Below are 14,438 nucleotides of genomic sequence, written 5' to 3'. Positions count from 1 at the left end.
TGAAAGGATGTTGCTACTGCTGTGATGAATAGAATATGCCTAGAGTGTGCACAATTTCTGCTTATTCTGATAATCCCTTCATTATGGTTGTTATGGAGTTTTACTTCCTGCTTCTAGTTCCATTCACTGCACAGAGCACAGGTTGGTACAAGATTAGCCACTTGAATAGCCCCTGAACTGCACAGAGCACAGGTTGGTACAAGATTAGCCACTTGAATAGCCCCTGAACTGCACAGAGCACAGGTTGGTACAAGATTAGCCACTTGAATAGCCCCTGTACTGCACAGAGCACAGGTTGGTACAAGATTAGCCACTTGAATAGCCCCTGAACTTCACAGAGCACAGGTTGGTACAAGATTAGCCACTTGAATAGCCCCTGAACTGCACAGAGCACAGGTTGGTACAAGATTAGGAACTTGAATAGCCCCTGAACTGCACAGAACACAGGTTGGTACAAGATTAGCCACTTGAATAGCCCTGAACTTCACAGAGCACAGGTTGGTACAAGATTAGCCACTTGAATAGCCCCTGAACTTCACAGCCTCTTTTCTAAGTAAACATTTGTTCACAGTATGTTCTTTCTTTCTATTATTTAGACAGGTTAGGAAAGTCCATTTGTATTTAGTTATATATTATTTTAAAGCTAAGAGTCTGCTCTTTCAGAATCTACCCTTAACTTAAAATCTGTATCTGGTGACTTTTGGTTGATTTTGTGATGCTGGGTCACATACATATTTTTCCTCAGGAATACACAGAAATATCTTTCTCTTGTTTTGGTCAGCAAGTGCAAAGACATTTCAAGTTCTGTAGGATACTAGTATACAATGTACATACACAAACTGCATTCCCTCCAGTCCCTCCCATCACAAACAAAGAACAAACAAAAACAAGCTTATACTTCAACAAATTTGTTCTATTTTGCTGATAAAACATTTACAATAAATATGTTTGAAGCATATAGATGTGAATAGTATCGTTACATAAGACTTCCTTTCATACACTGCATATTCTGTTCCAATGAACATAAAAAGCAGAATAGTTTCGGTATCAGTACTATGCAAAGGTGAGCTAACTATGGAATCAAATCCTGCATAGACAAGTTAGTGCAAATCAAGCAAATGTGATGGCATTGTTAGTAATAAATCATCAAACCAAAACTCTTTCTGGGTGGCCACTCTGCTAAAGCATTACAAGTTATTTGTATCAAGCTTTTGTGAAGCAAATCTACAACTCTTGCAGTGTGTGCAGAATGAGATACTATGGCCTGATGCATAATGATGATAAAAAAGAATATCTGAGAATCAATGTGTGACATAAGCAACAACCAAAAAAAAAAAAAAGAAAAATATCTATACATATATATATATATAGGATCATGAGTTATACCACACGTTAACTTACTTGTCAGCCTGACATAAAATTTTGTGTTACAGCATATTGAGCAATATTGAGAATTTTCGGATGTTCAGAAGACTGCTGTACAGCATAGCTTTAATTCATCCAGCCACTGAGTCATTAACATACATTCTATCTGTATCTAGGTGCAACAACTTTCAAGAGTTCATATTTTAGAGGCCTCTCACAATTTTAATTTATAATTTATATTCTTAATTTTAATCTATATTTTAGTTAATACCAAATTTTGAAAAAAAATATATATATACATTTTGCTGATTTCTTGTCACATGTTCAAAAGGTCAACTAGAAGTGCTAATGTCATTTCTTGTTTTCTGTTTAGTTTTTGTTTGTTTGCTGAGGGCAATTACTGTCTGTAACTCCATTAACTCGTTGGAGACAAGTCCCGAGTAGACTCTATGGAAAACATACGTTAAAGCAAAATCAGCTCATCCTCAATGGGTTATTTATCTAGGATGATCTTGCAAAAACAAAAAACAACAACTTAATGGCACAGCCAGCATTAACTTTGGCCAGCAGTTTTTATTGGAATCTCATGCTAGGCTTGAAATCTTGAAGCTGTGTCTGACAGTTTCTATTAGCAGGACTAACTCAGTGCATGAAACCATAGGTATGCCTTCAACCTGGTGAACTTTAAAGAGATCGTTTGCTAGTAAAAACAGATTCATACCCAAACAGTTCCTTCCCCATGATGGAATACATCTTACATAGATGTCAGGATGTTTAGATGCTGCTGATGATCTGATATAGGTTTTTGACAAGCATGCTGGCTAGCTGTTCATGACTGGATAAATGGCGATATTTTTTTTTTTTTAAAGCAGCTCTACCATTTTCTTCGCGCACACCTTCCTTCATCTGTACAAGTCGCCGGTACGCAGCACCGATGCTCATCTCCTTCATCTTGCCACCGCTCCCACGCTTTGATGACCATGATCCGTACGTCTGTATTGCCGACTCTGTGTTGGAACGAGTTCTTGGCTCCTTGAAGTCATAGGACATCGACCGCGGTCGCCAACCTTTAAAGCGGAATGCTGGGTGTTTTTGACAAGGAGGGGGCACAACATGCTGACTCATGCTTAGCTTTTGTCACTGAAAATTAACCATTATCTTTCCGTTGTCTATGCTACATGTATCTATCACAGATTTGTCAAAATGCAACACCAGTTCCAATTCCACATTGGAAGCCATTCCTACTCTACACATGTGTGCAATGATCATAACACATTAGTGATATGGAGATACTGACATAGAGGGATGCAGTGAAAGGGAGGAATGGGAGCTTGCCAAGTTATGAAGGATAGAATTACTGTGAAGAGTGATTTCAGTTCAGAGTGATTAGCAGTCAAATTTAAGTGAAATTTAATGAAATCATGATTGGGTTTCGTTGTTTCAGTTGAAGCTAAATGAATGATCACAGCCTTTGATTTGAAAAGTAGCTGTAATTTGAAGTAGCAGTGATATTTGTGTTTTGCAATCGATTTCTGAAATGATACAAAGTGACCACACACATTCTATTTTGTTTCTCCTTCTAGTAAGAATGGAACTTGTGAAAATCAGAATATGAGTGCTGAAACATATAACTGTTCTGCATTTCTACTGTTGACATATAGTGTATTTTGGATGTAAGGCCAAGAATTGTCTGGTCAAAATGACCAAATAGGGCAGGCAGCAAAATAACATGCAGGATTACAAGACTTGGTACACACAAATACCCACTGCTCACAACATGGAGGAGGAAGATGATTACTCTACCACATATAGCAAAGAGTGTTCATTGCAGTGAATACCTGGGTATGATTTGCCTTCTCTCTCTCCACTCACTGACCCAGCGCTGTTACTGCTAGCACTGGAGTCTTTTCTCCCAGACCTCATGAGGGCGCCATCATCCATCTGAACCCCCTCTGGTACAGCATCACCAGCATTCTTGCGGAAAGCCTGAATGAACAGAATGAGCAGAAACAGAAAGAGGAAAAAAATTGCACTGATAAAAGAAGAAATTCAAAAGGCATATTAGACATGAGTTCATATCTAAAATAGTATAAACACATAATAAAACTAAGATCTATCAAACATACAAAATTAGGATATAGTCCTTGATCAAAGTATATTTCAGCAAAATGGCAATGTATCACCTGTCAAAACAGAATATCTTTCAGATGCAAAACATTGACAACAAAAATATTACATTGTGACAAATGTTCTTTCTTTGTAACAAATGTTTTTCTTTGAAATGCCATGGGGGTGCTGTCAAGGGGATCCCAACGCAGCACCGGCCAGCCAGGGGGAGGTGTACAGCACTTAAATGGCCGAAACACTGGTGATCCCTGGTGTGCTGCTGACGACCCATGGCATTTGCGGAGTTAACATCTTTCCGTTTATTATCTTATCTTCCTGACAAATGTTCTTGAGTATTTTCAACATAAATGAATGGTACGCTATGTATTTCAAGGAATATTTTCATTTGTAACAAACAGAAAAATAGCATATATTTGGATAATGTCCATTCTCCTAAAGAAGAACTAAAGAGCGAGGACATCTTACCTGGAACTGAGACCAGTTTGTCCTCTGGTGAGACCTGTCATAGCTACGGCTTCTGTGTCTCTCATGCATGGTGCGTTCACGTTGCCTCTCTCTCTCAAGGCTCCGTTCCCGCACCCTGCCTCGACTGCTGTCCCTCTTTGGCACCGGAGGTTTCTGCTTCCCTTGGTTCGATGATGGTCGTCCTTCACTCCCTTCACTGCCTGCAGATCCCCTCCTTGAACCCGTCCGCTTCCAGGGAAAGAAGCTTCCGTCTGGGACAGTCAGCTGATTGCTACTGATGTCATTGCTGCTAGAAGACTGCTTCTTGTCTCTGTACTGCAGACTGTCTTGAGGCTTGTCTGGTAAAACCTGGCGTTGGCCAACCAGGTGAACAACCCGGCCTGAGGCAAGAGTCTGTGATCTGGAGATTGGGAGAGCTGATGCTGATGAACTACTTGAAATATTTCTTGAACCTGATTCATGATTTACAGTCAGTGCTCTGTTCCGTACCTCATGCTTTGGGGACACATTGCTTGACATCACCTCTCCACTATGCACGTTGACGTTCCTGGCGGCTTGTGAAAGGTTATCTGCAGACACAGAGGCCGACACAGTGACTCTAGTGGCTTGGGCTGTGTACTCATTACGGTGCAGGGATGCTTCCTCTGCAAAAGCCTTCTGGATGTCTGGATCGTCTACCTTCACAGTGATCCTGGCACTGCCAATCCCTGGACTCTTGCTGACTTTGACACTCTCCTGGTCATTCTGCCATGTGTTTACTACCCCTGAATATCTGCTGGCATCATCAGTCCGCTGGACACTCTGCCCAGCAATGATACTCACCTGTCGATTTTGTCTACCGATGTCAGACCGAGCACCAGACGTCAGTAAATCATCACACGATGAGGAACCATTCATGCTTCTCTGGGGCTGTATTCTGAGCACAGCTTGGTTAGACGACAGGCCAGGCTGTGTGAGTAAATTGTCCACACTTGAACTGTGCCCTCGACTTGAACTCTTACTGGTCTCTGCTTTCTCTGCAGGGGCAGCCATTGAGTTGGCATCGGAGCTAGAAACGGAATTGGCAAGCTTAGCGGCTTCATAGTAACTCTTCAGGGATGCCACATGTTTCCCAGGCTGAGGATCTGGCTTTTCATTCACCTCATCTCGCTTCCTTACATGGACATCTCCTACATTGCTTTGACTACTTTGTGGCTTGTTCAAAGTCTGTGCATTCAATACATTAGTTAATCTGAACGTCCTCTGGTCCTTTTGACTATGTGATGGTGAGTCCCCAGTTGACTGTGAGGTGTTTACCACTGTGACTCTCATTGGTGCTGAGGACTCATGATTGATAGTGGAAGCCGTAACACGCTGTACCTTGTAAGGCTGCTTTGTATCTGAATTTTTCCTTTCATTCTTACAGTTCCTATACCCATCTGAGTTTGATGTGGATGTATGACTGTTCAGCTTGCTCCCCTGGTGTACCTGGATATCTCGATAGGTAGTTGATGGCGAATCATCAGTCAAGAATCTGATATCACTCCTTTCTTTGATGGACTCAGTGTCCTCACTCTCCCGGCCACCCTTACCAACAACAAGCACATCGTGATCATCCGACAAGGAGGAGAGATTGCTACCAGAGTTCTGGCTGTTTAGGTCTGCCTCTCTCTTAGCCTGCTCATTGGGGAAACTCTGCTTTCTGTCACTGCGCCATGACTGTGTAGAGGGTGCACTACTCGATGCTTTGTATGCTGAGGATGGGTAGGCTACCTGTAGGATGTCTTCCTCTCTAGGGACTACAAACAGCGTCAGGTTCTTATCGCTGCAACGAGACAAAGATAGGGGCTTTCTCAATTAATCATCATTGCATCACGGGATGAAAAGCAGAAGATGGATACATTCTTACAAGAAAGGTAGCCATTCTATCTCTTAGTAAAACAGAACCTATACATAAGCACACTCAAGAAGCAGACCCCTTTCTGTTGAAATTGCAGTAATCCCTAGTTTTGGAGGCTAGCTATTAAATAAGCAATGTCCACTTGTATCAAAAGGCTGAATCTCTGGGCAGAAACTATGAGGATCATGGGAATACAAAATGCCAGTCTGATTGGATAATTACTGCTGGAATGCACATTGAGCTAAGTAATTTGGTAATCATTTTTCAAAAAGAGACTTGGACTCACATTCTCCCATTCCTACTGACACATTTTAGTCTTCAAATCTAACATGTTCCTCTTTTGTGGAATCCTATGTACACTAGTATACCACAGCACTTGTCTCCATACAAACACAACACTTTTCAGACTACCAAAACCAAGAGTGATGGCAACATGCAAGTACCAGACAAGGTCCCATTACAACCTGTATGAAACCAGAGAGGAATTCTTTGAACTAGGCAGATCCTGGAAATTACCACTGTCTCAAAATTCCCTATACACAAAGCTTATCCTACCTATTTCTTTCTCTCTTTTTTTTTCTCTCTCTATCAGAATACAATAAAATTACCCTGAAAAAGTTTGATTAGTGATATAACATGACCAAAACAAGTTATTAAAGTTTGTTCTGAGTGAAACATCATAGTAGCATAACCAAGACGACATGAGCCACAGTGTGTAGATGCTGCAAGTATTGAGCATTAAACATTAAAAAGATAATCTATTTCACTCTTATAATTGCTTCACTTTCTTTCTCTGTCTTGTTTCCCTTCACTAATGTAATCAATGCACTAAATTACTATGGGTATTGTCTGTTCAAATTAATAAAATAAATTACTATGGGTAGTGTCTGTTCAGATTAATAGAATAAAAAAGAATTGTTTGTATGGGGAAAAAATATTTCAAAAACAAGATCAGGAGAAACAGAAGTGGTGTCAGCTCAAAGTTTGACATACACCTTTTCCTATAGGTCTTATTGATGAGAGACAAACCATGCCATGCAATGGACATAAAGAAAACAAAAATGAATATACCAGGAATGAAGAGATAGAATGACCTGAAGCAGGAATATTTTGTGATATCACCAGTCTCAGATCTAGTAACCATGGGTGCACAAACTCCCATTAGAGGTGGATTTCATATCTCTCAACCACTTTCATATTTGATTATTTCCTGATTTAATGCTTGAGAGACTGGACTTTACAAAGTCTGTTGGCTATGACCTTTACTGGACAATAGAAGGCCAGAGGGAAGTATGCTTGACTTATTCTCAACTCAAAAGCCTCATCCCAATTTAACCTGTGAAGATAATAATCCTCTAATCAAGAGCAATTCTCAAGAGCAAATCTTACCAGCCAGAAAAAGACTTAGGCTCAAGATCAGATAGGTTTTCATAATATATCATGATACTATTTTCTGTGCCGCAAGGCTACAAGAAAGGCTATCTATCTTCATATTCAACCAATTGTTGTCTTTTGTTGAACGGTTTCCTGCAGTTTTCCAAGCTGGCAAGAACAATAACAAGGACATTGATAGCTCTTGGAAGTGACATTGTAGTACATCACTCAAATTATGCCTAGTAGCTTACAAGCAGTTTACAGAGCAGACTTAAATGTCTGACTGCCATCTAAGTCATGTACAGTATGCATTATCATTTGAAACTTAGTCTCACAATTAGGTACTGGAGAATGATTTGTTTGACCTCTTTTTATCTTACGTTGTGGATTTTTCATTATTTTTTACTTTTATTAACAATACAAAAAGTACACTTAGGTGAGCAAACAGTGGAAACAACACACAAAGACAAAAAGACATACTTGATTTGCTCACCTACTGCTGAGGTTCTCATTCTTACAGGGACATAAAAGGGCTAAGTAAGACTTTTTGTTTTTTGCATATCTTTGTTATAGTAAAAATGGGACTAACAAATGAGGGTGATTTACACAAAACAATCCCTGCTCCTTAATTTTTCACTCCTAAACTTCTGCGGATTTAATTTGTATGTCTGTCTAATATCCAGTATTTGATATTACAACATACACAATACACTACTTCAAATGTTTCTACATAACAACTTCACTACATATCCCAAGCTTCTTGATTTTCTGTCATAGTATTATACCATTGATATTAGTCTTCCTCAAGTGATGGTATTTTCTATTAAAAAGAGAAAACTCCATCTATAGCAGACTTCAGAGAAATCTGGTATTAACTAACCATTATACAGATAAGATTTGAGTACAAGAAAGTAACAGCAGTGGAAGTGGAAAATATCCTGTTTAATGTATGTAGGTTTATATGCTTGTGAAGTAATAAAATATGAAGTGTCTGTATGTCTGTCTCTCTAGAGGCAGCACCTCCCTCATATTATGATCATTATTAGTAGTATTATCATTGGGTATGACATGAAGATGGAAAAAGAAGAACTATAAAGGATGTGAATATGATATCAAGTGGTACAGTCCACAAAATAAATACAATAAAAGTAGGTTTGACTAACTGCAAAGACTAGCTCATACAAGAGGTGGATGTACAGATACAATGTACACAGTACATGGAATGCAGTACACAGGCACTAGACAGGACACCATTGGTTAAGACAGTGCAGACAAATAGACAAATGTGGTTTACTATAAAGAATGCAGATATTAGTCAGAAAGGTAGGTAGACTACAATCAACAAATATATATACAATGTACAAAATGGACAATCAGAGGGATACATAGAAAAGGCATGGCACCAAATATAACAATGGACCAACTATGACTAGAAAGAATTAAAGATTGATGGAATAAAGTATTGATAGATGATAGCATAATTATACTATATTGCAAATAACCATTTGACATAGCATATAATATGCCCAGGTATTGTTTGGACCAGTGAGTCTTGTTACTGAATCTGCCTCAAAGGTCAATGCTTGATTGGTTATTGATGACCAATTAATTCATTGATGAACAGTTTGAAATGATCAATTGATTCCTGATTTAGACTTATTACAAAATGTAGCAGTATATGACTTTGAGACGTATGAACCCACTTTAACATAATTAGTACCAATATTATGTTCATATGTGTTTTGCACTGAAAAGTATTAAGCATTAAGAATTGAGTGAAATGCACGAACCAATAATACTGTGTGTTCATATCCAGGATACATTTGGCAAAGGTTAATAGATTCATACATATTGGAAATGATATACAAGGATAATAATCATAAATGCACATTTAATTACCTGTATTTACTGCAGACAACATTGCAAATATGAGATAAAGTGAACATAAAAGAAGACAAAAGTAGATTAGAAACATAAATCCACTGCAGCACAACCCTGGTTTCACTGATTTTGATGTCCATAGACTATAGATATATCTTTCCAGGCATATGTACACATCTATTGTAAGTTGGCACAAAGCTTCAAGATTTGTATTGAATGCCCCAATATTCCTTTTAGTAATACATTATAGAAACTTTATACAAAAGACAAACACAAGATGAGCATACATTATGACAGAGACACGTGAAGACAGTGAGAATTTTGTAAATATATATTGCACTTGCAAGTAAATTAAAGCACTCATCAACCAAAAAAAAAAACTTAAAACCCATGCTCATAACAGCTTATTATGTGCCAGTGATATTTCCTGTTGTATTCATATCACCTAGATTTGACAAAATTTCAATAATGATTAAAAACAACAAACCAAATTCATTCATGAGAGCTCTGAGATAACACTGGGATGTTTTATTTAATGAAACTTTTGTTTTATGAAAAAGCAAAAACTAAAAACAAAAATTCACTTTGCTAGCCAATCAAAACTGACATTGGAGATAGCTAAACAAGGCGTGCCCAAATGAACCCTTAAAGCAAACACTTGTGCAATTATGTTTTAACCTGTACACTCAATCCCACTATACATTCAGTTAATAAGTGATGTTGACTTTTCCCATAGTTTAGTCAGGAGTTGGCATTTGTGGGGTTAAAGCAATTGAATATCCCTACACACAATTTCCTTTTCCTTTCAAACAGGAAATTCTCTTGAATTTGATCAAACAAGACGACTCGAATATCAACTGATTTGCCCAGTATCACATGTAATATTCACTACACATGACTGTTTCCTCATTTAACTCTCGTTGTATGTTCACAGAATGCCTATGGTACTATTAACACTTTAAACTTGATGGGTGAAATGAAAATTTTCATCAGACAGATTTTGATACATCTAATTTCCACATAGGGACTCACTAGTAGTCTGTGAAATCAGACCTGATCAAATGTTTAGCATTGAACCTATATTCACTTCAAGTCTACATGATTTATCACTGAACCCTGGTTATATATCAAGTCTAAGCCCTGCTGTATGAGGTTCTCCGTCTTCAATAAATCAGAAATCAAATGAACATGGCTTTACACTTAAGTCATATTCTATCACTTCCAGCCTTTCATTAGCATATTACATCAGGTTTTCTATTTGTAATAGAATTAACTGTATTAACTGTACTATATCAAACCAGAGTACACAGAGGAGAAAAATGGCCCCTGTGCTGCACGTATGATTTAATTTTCTTCTTCTTCTTAAGTTTTCTTGAGAGATATTGATATGATTAAGTTATACCACATACATGTATAATAGGTTTACGATTTCATTTAGATCCAAGCATTTTTATAAACATGTAGCTGTCATAAACCTACAGATATTTTCATCACTCACACAATTAGTGCTATTGTTGATATTGCCTTAGCAGATACTACAAAAATATTAGAAAACACTGAGCTACATAGCAACACATCTTAGTGACATCAGGCATACAAACAAGCATGAGAGGGGAGAGGAGTATTTGTGTGGTTTCAACACTTTTTATGTATATTGGAGTATCTTGAAATAAAGTAGTCTTTAAAGCAATATTCAAAGAAGAGGATATCCTCATCCGAGTCAATGTCAGCTGATATTACCAGGAAGTCCATATGTGATGCATATGTGTGTGGATCTCAAAAATAATATGATTTTTCATAATTCATGCATTTGATACTCAAAAAGTATTAAAATCAGTCCCAAATCAACCCACTGAATCTTTTCTTGGCATTCCACACAACGTTTGGCTTCACTGGATCACTGTGTCTTTTTTGCATATTTTGCACTATGTATACAGTGTATATCACACTTAGTACCCTGTGTGACCGTATATCTTATCCCTCTGCAATGTATCATAATATATTGTACTTCACAATCATGCAGGACATGTGTAGCTATATTGTATACTCGCGTATACTCGGGCAAGTGTCTGTGGGAAATGCGTGTTGTAGCAAAATCAGCCTGTTCTTAACAGGTTAACACAAATCTATACTACATTCATACTTCCAATCACAACTTGATTTGAGAGGTGTAAATTATACAAATAAACTTGACTTTTTCTCACCTGACAAGATGACTGATTCTCAATGTCACTAAGTGAAAATCTTCAGGCAAATGTCTAGCACTTTAGTACAGCAAAGTTGAAGATTTAGTTTGTAAATGGCCAAACTGACCTTTCTTCATATCCAGGTCCTTGTTATCTTACAAGGTTTTTAATTCATTTCACTTGTTATTCAGTTTTGGGGAGGTGTTTGTGCATAAGTAGGATGTATGCCTTGTGAGTTCACCTACGAGACAGATATCACAACAAAGACAGGAAATCTACACCTGGCCATGTTTTACAGATTACAAACTCATTTTTCTCTCTCCCTCTTTTTTTTTTTTCTTTTTTTTTTTTTTTGGGGGGGGGGGGGGGGGGGGGGGGGAGAAATGGTACTATTTTCCTCCAGTGCTGATTCAATGTAGTCTGCTTAAAAGCCGTGCCATAATAATATAGACACAATGGCTCTTTCACCATGCCAATTTCCATTTGTCCTGCCAAAAACATCAATCTCGTGGTCATGACATGGGTAAAGAGAGGATTAAAAGTCAAGTGATGGGTTTATGTCACCCCTTTCCTTCTGAATTTAGACCAAAAATATAACGACAAAGATAGAGGGGTACTGTGTATAGTCCACATTACATTTTCTTCAGCTTCATTTTACTTTTATTATCTTTAATCATCAATTCCATGTCAGGGAAGATAGTATTGCTTTAAAGGGATCATATAGTTTTGGTTGAGACCTAATTTCATGTTTCTATCATCTTTTGGTGAGATAATGAGAAACCTCTTATGAAATATGAAAGAGCATGTGATTCCATGAGGAATTCAATGTTCATATGATGGAAATTGGTTTTGAAATGGCTGAGATATCCAAAACAGAGCGATTCTAATAAAGTGTGGGACCCACACTTTATTACGATCGCTTTCTTTTACTTTGTTTTTGGATGTTTCAATCATTCTAAACTCGATTTTCATCAAATAAACTTTGAATTCCTCTTAAAATGGTATGAGCTGTACTATTTCATAAGTGTTTTCTTGGTATCTTGCAAAAAAATATTCAAGTAATGTGCAGTTTAATGTTTCCAGGTTAGCGTGCCTGGTCAGTGACGGGGCATTAATCTGCACATTACTTGAATATGAGACCGTTCTGAAGCAAATAATTTTCACACAACAGTAGATATATAATGTACTCTTAAATGAATCCCACAAGGATTGGAACAATCATCCCTCAGCATTCCCACTGATTCCCACTGATCGGTTACTAGCCTTCCCCTTTAAGCTCTAGCCAGTATTTGTCTGCATGATCATGAGTGAATGGGTTATAATACAGGCTGGCAAATGTCCCATATCAAATTTTCAGTGCTACAGTGTACATCACAAATCTGTAAAGTATGTTTTAACCGAGGTTTTTGTTGTACACTACCATGGAGAGGTGTAGTAGGGTGGTGTAATTATTTTACTTTAATCTTGTCCACATTCACAACCCTAGGTAAAGAAGATACATTGTAGGCTAACGATACTAACCATAGTTGAATGAGGTTGACAACTTGTTGATAAGTCTTCCCAGTCACACTCTCTCCATTCACAGACACGATGCGATCACCATTGGCCAGTCCTGCCTTGTGGGCGGGGCCCTCAGCTTTCACCTGTTTGACAAAGATTGTGTCCATTGGTTCTAACGCTGAGATGCGACTCCTCTGCTTCGGCTCATCTGAAAGGGGGAAAATGGCATCAAATACATGGGGGGGGGGGGGGAAGAAGGCCAGAAAGTTATCTAGTCTGGGTCTTTATTTTGTCTTGATACTATTTCTAATCTTTATTTTTTTTCTTTTTCTTTAAACATCTTTCAATGGCAGCATAAACCAGCCACTCATATTTTTCTTCTTTTTTTCTTTTTTCTTTTTGTTATTACAGCCTATTCATCTTTGCAACATGCTACATAACAGATAACTTTGAACTGGGCATTGTTTACAATTGAAGACAACAATATACATACTTTTGACTTCGGGGGTTTTTCTGTGACACATCTGCTTCCATGGATTATAGGATTGGAATGTTGATTGATCATGCAAATCCAGTTTTGAGTATACCCTAGGACTTCATTTCTGAATGAAACAATCAGCAAATGTATTAACGAGACAGTAATTGCAGTTACCATGGCCTCAAAAACAGGGCAAACAGCAGATTGGTTGCTATGTGACTGTTGTCAGGGCTACAAACTATATCAAAAGGATCATAAATGTCATACATACTCAAGCTTATATGATGAAATACCCTCACATTGCATGAAACAACTAGAGAAGAAATCCTCTAATTATTATCTGGGTTATATTGTAAACATGTAACAAATACCCTGTGGCAACAAAACGTGTAATTCTTCCAAATTTTATAAAGGTTGTGAATGTTGCCATTGTCTGATTCAACACTTTTTATTTGTGCCATGGTTTCAAACTGATAAATGTCAGAGAGTGGTTTAAGCTGACCCACCTCCACCGGTCTCCTGTTGTCGGTTGAGCTCTGCAACAGCCGACTCTGGTGGGTAGACGATGAAATGTCTGAGAGTAAAGCCGAAGCCATTAGCCCAACGCTGCAAGGTTACCTTACGAGGACCCTTCCAGGATGCCAAAGAGTCTTGCGGCTGGGGGTCCTGAAAGATACAGGAAAAGATGGGGGATGTTGTGATTAGATTCAATTACATGTAACTTGTAAACTTGATTTCTCACATGACAGGAGACATACAAGTGTATCACTTGAGACAAGAATGGACACAAACTAGTTTCAGCTTCAACTGATACGAGTGTAGTGCAATGGGTATTGCATTCCTTCACAAGATCATGACATTGCGACTCTCCAAGGACAGAATAAAGTGGAAGGAGGCACGACTTTAAATCCAAGTTGGTGACTTCTCCACTCCTTCCTCCTGAGACACTGTAATCCTCATAATGCCAACACACACAACTCCCATAAGCAATCACTTCATACAAATATCAGCTAAATATTCATCATAAATGTTTTCAGTGGGCAAAATAACATGAACACCATTTTTTAGGGCTAGCAATCAATACTCACTCCTGAAACAAATTCTTTGTGACAAAGGTGAGATTCACAATTATGATAATTTTTCTTATATACAAAACTTGCATCTTTTCAAAAGGAATGCAGCA

General features: G+C 38.1%; 1 pseudogene; it reads right to left on the bottom strand.

Annotated features, from left to right (window-relative positions):
• LOC139741559 (rho GTPase-activating protein 21-like) overlaps positions 1-14,438 on the bottom strand; it is a 101,112-nt pseudogene that overhangs the window by 33,231 nt on the left and 53,443 nt on the right.

Source organism: Diadema antillarum, unplaced genomic scaffold, assembly GCF_040938485.1.
Source record: "Diadema antillarum isolate AM-2024a unplaced genomic scaffold, OU_Dant_1.0 seq00000934_RagTag, whole genome shotgun sequence".
Classification (NCBI taxonomy): domain Eukaryota; kingdom Metazoa; phylum Echinodermata; class Echinoidea; order Diadematoida; family Diadematidae; genus Diadema; species Diadema antillarum.
Note: the sequence above shows the minus strand (reverse complement) of the source record. Positions and strands in the feature narration are given on the sequence as shown.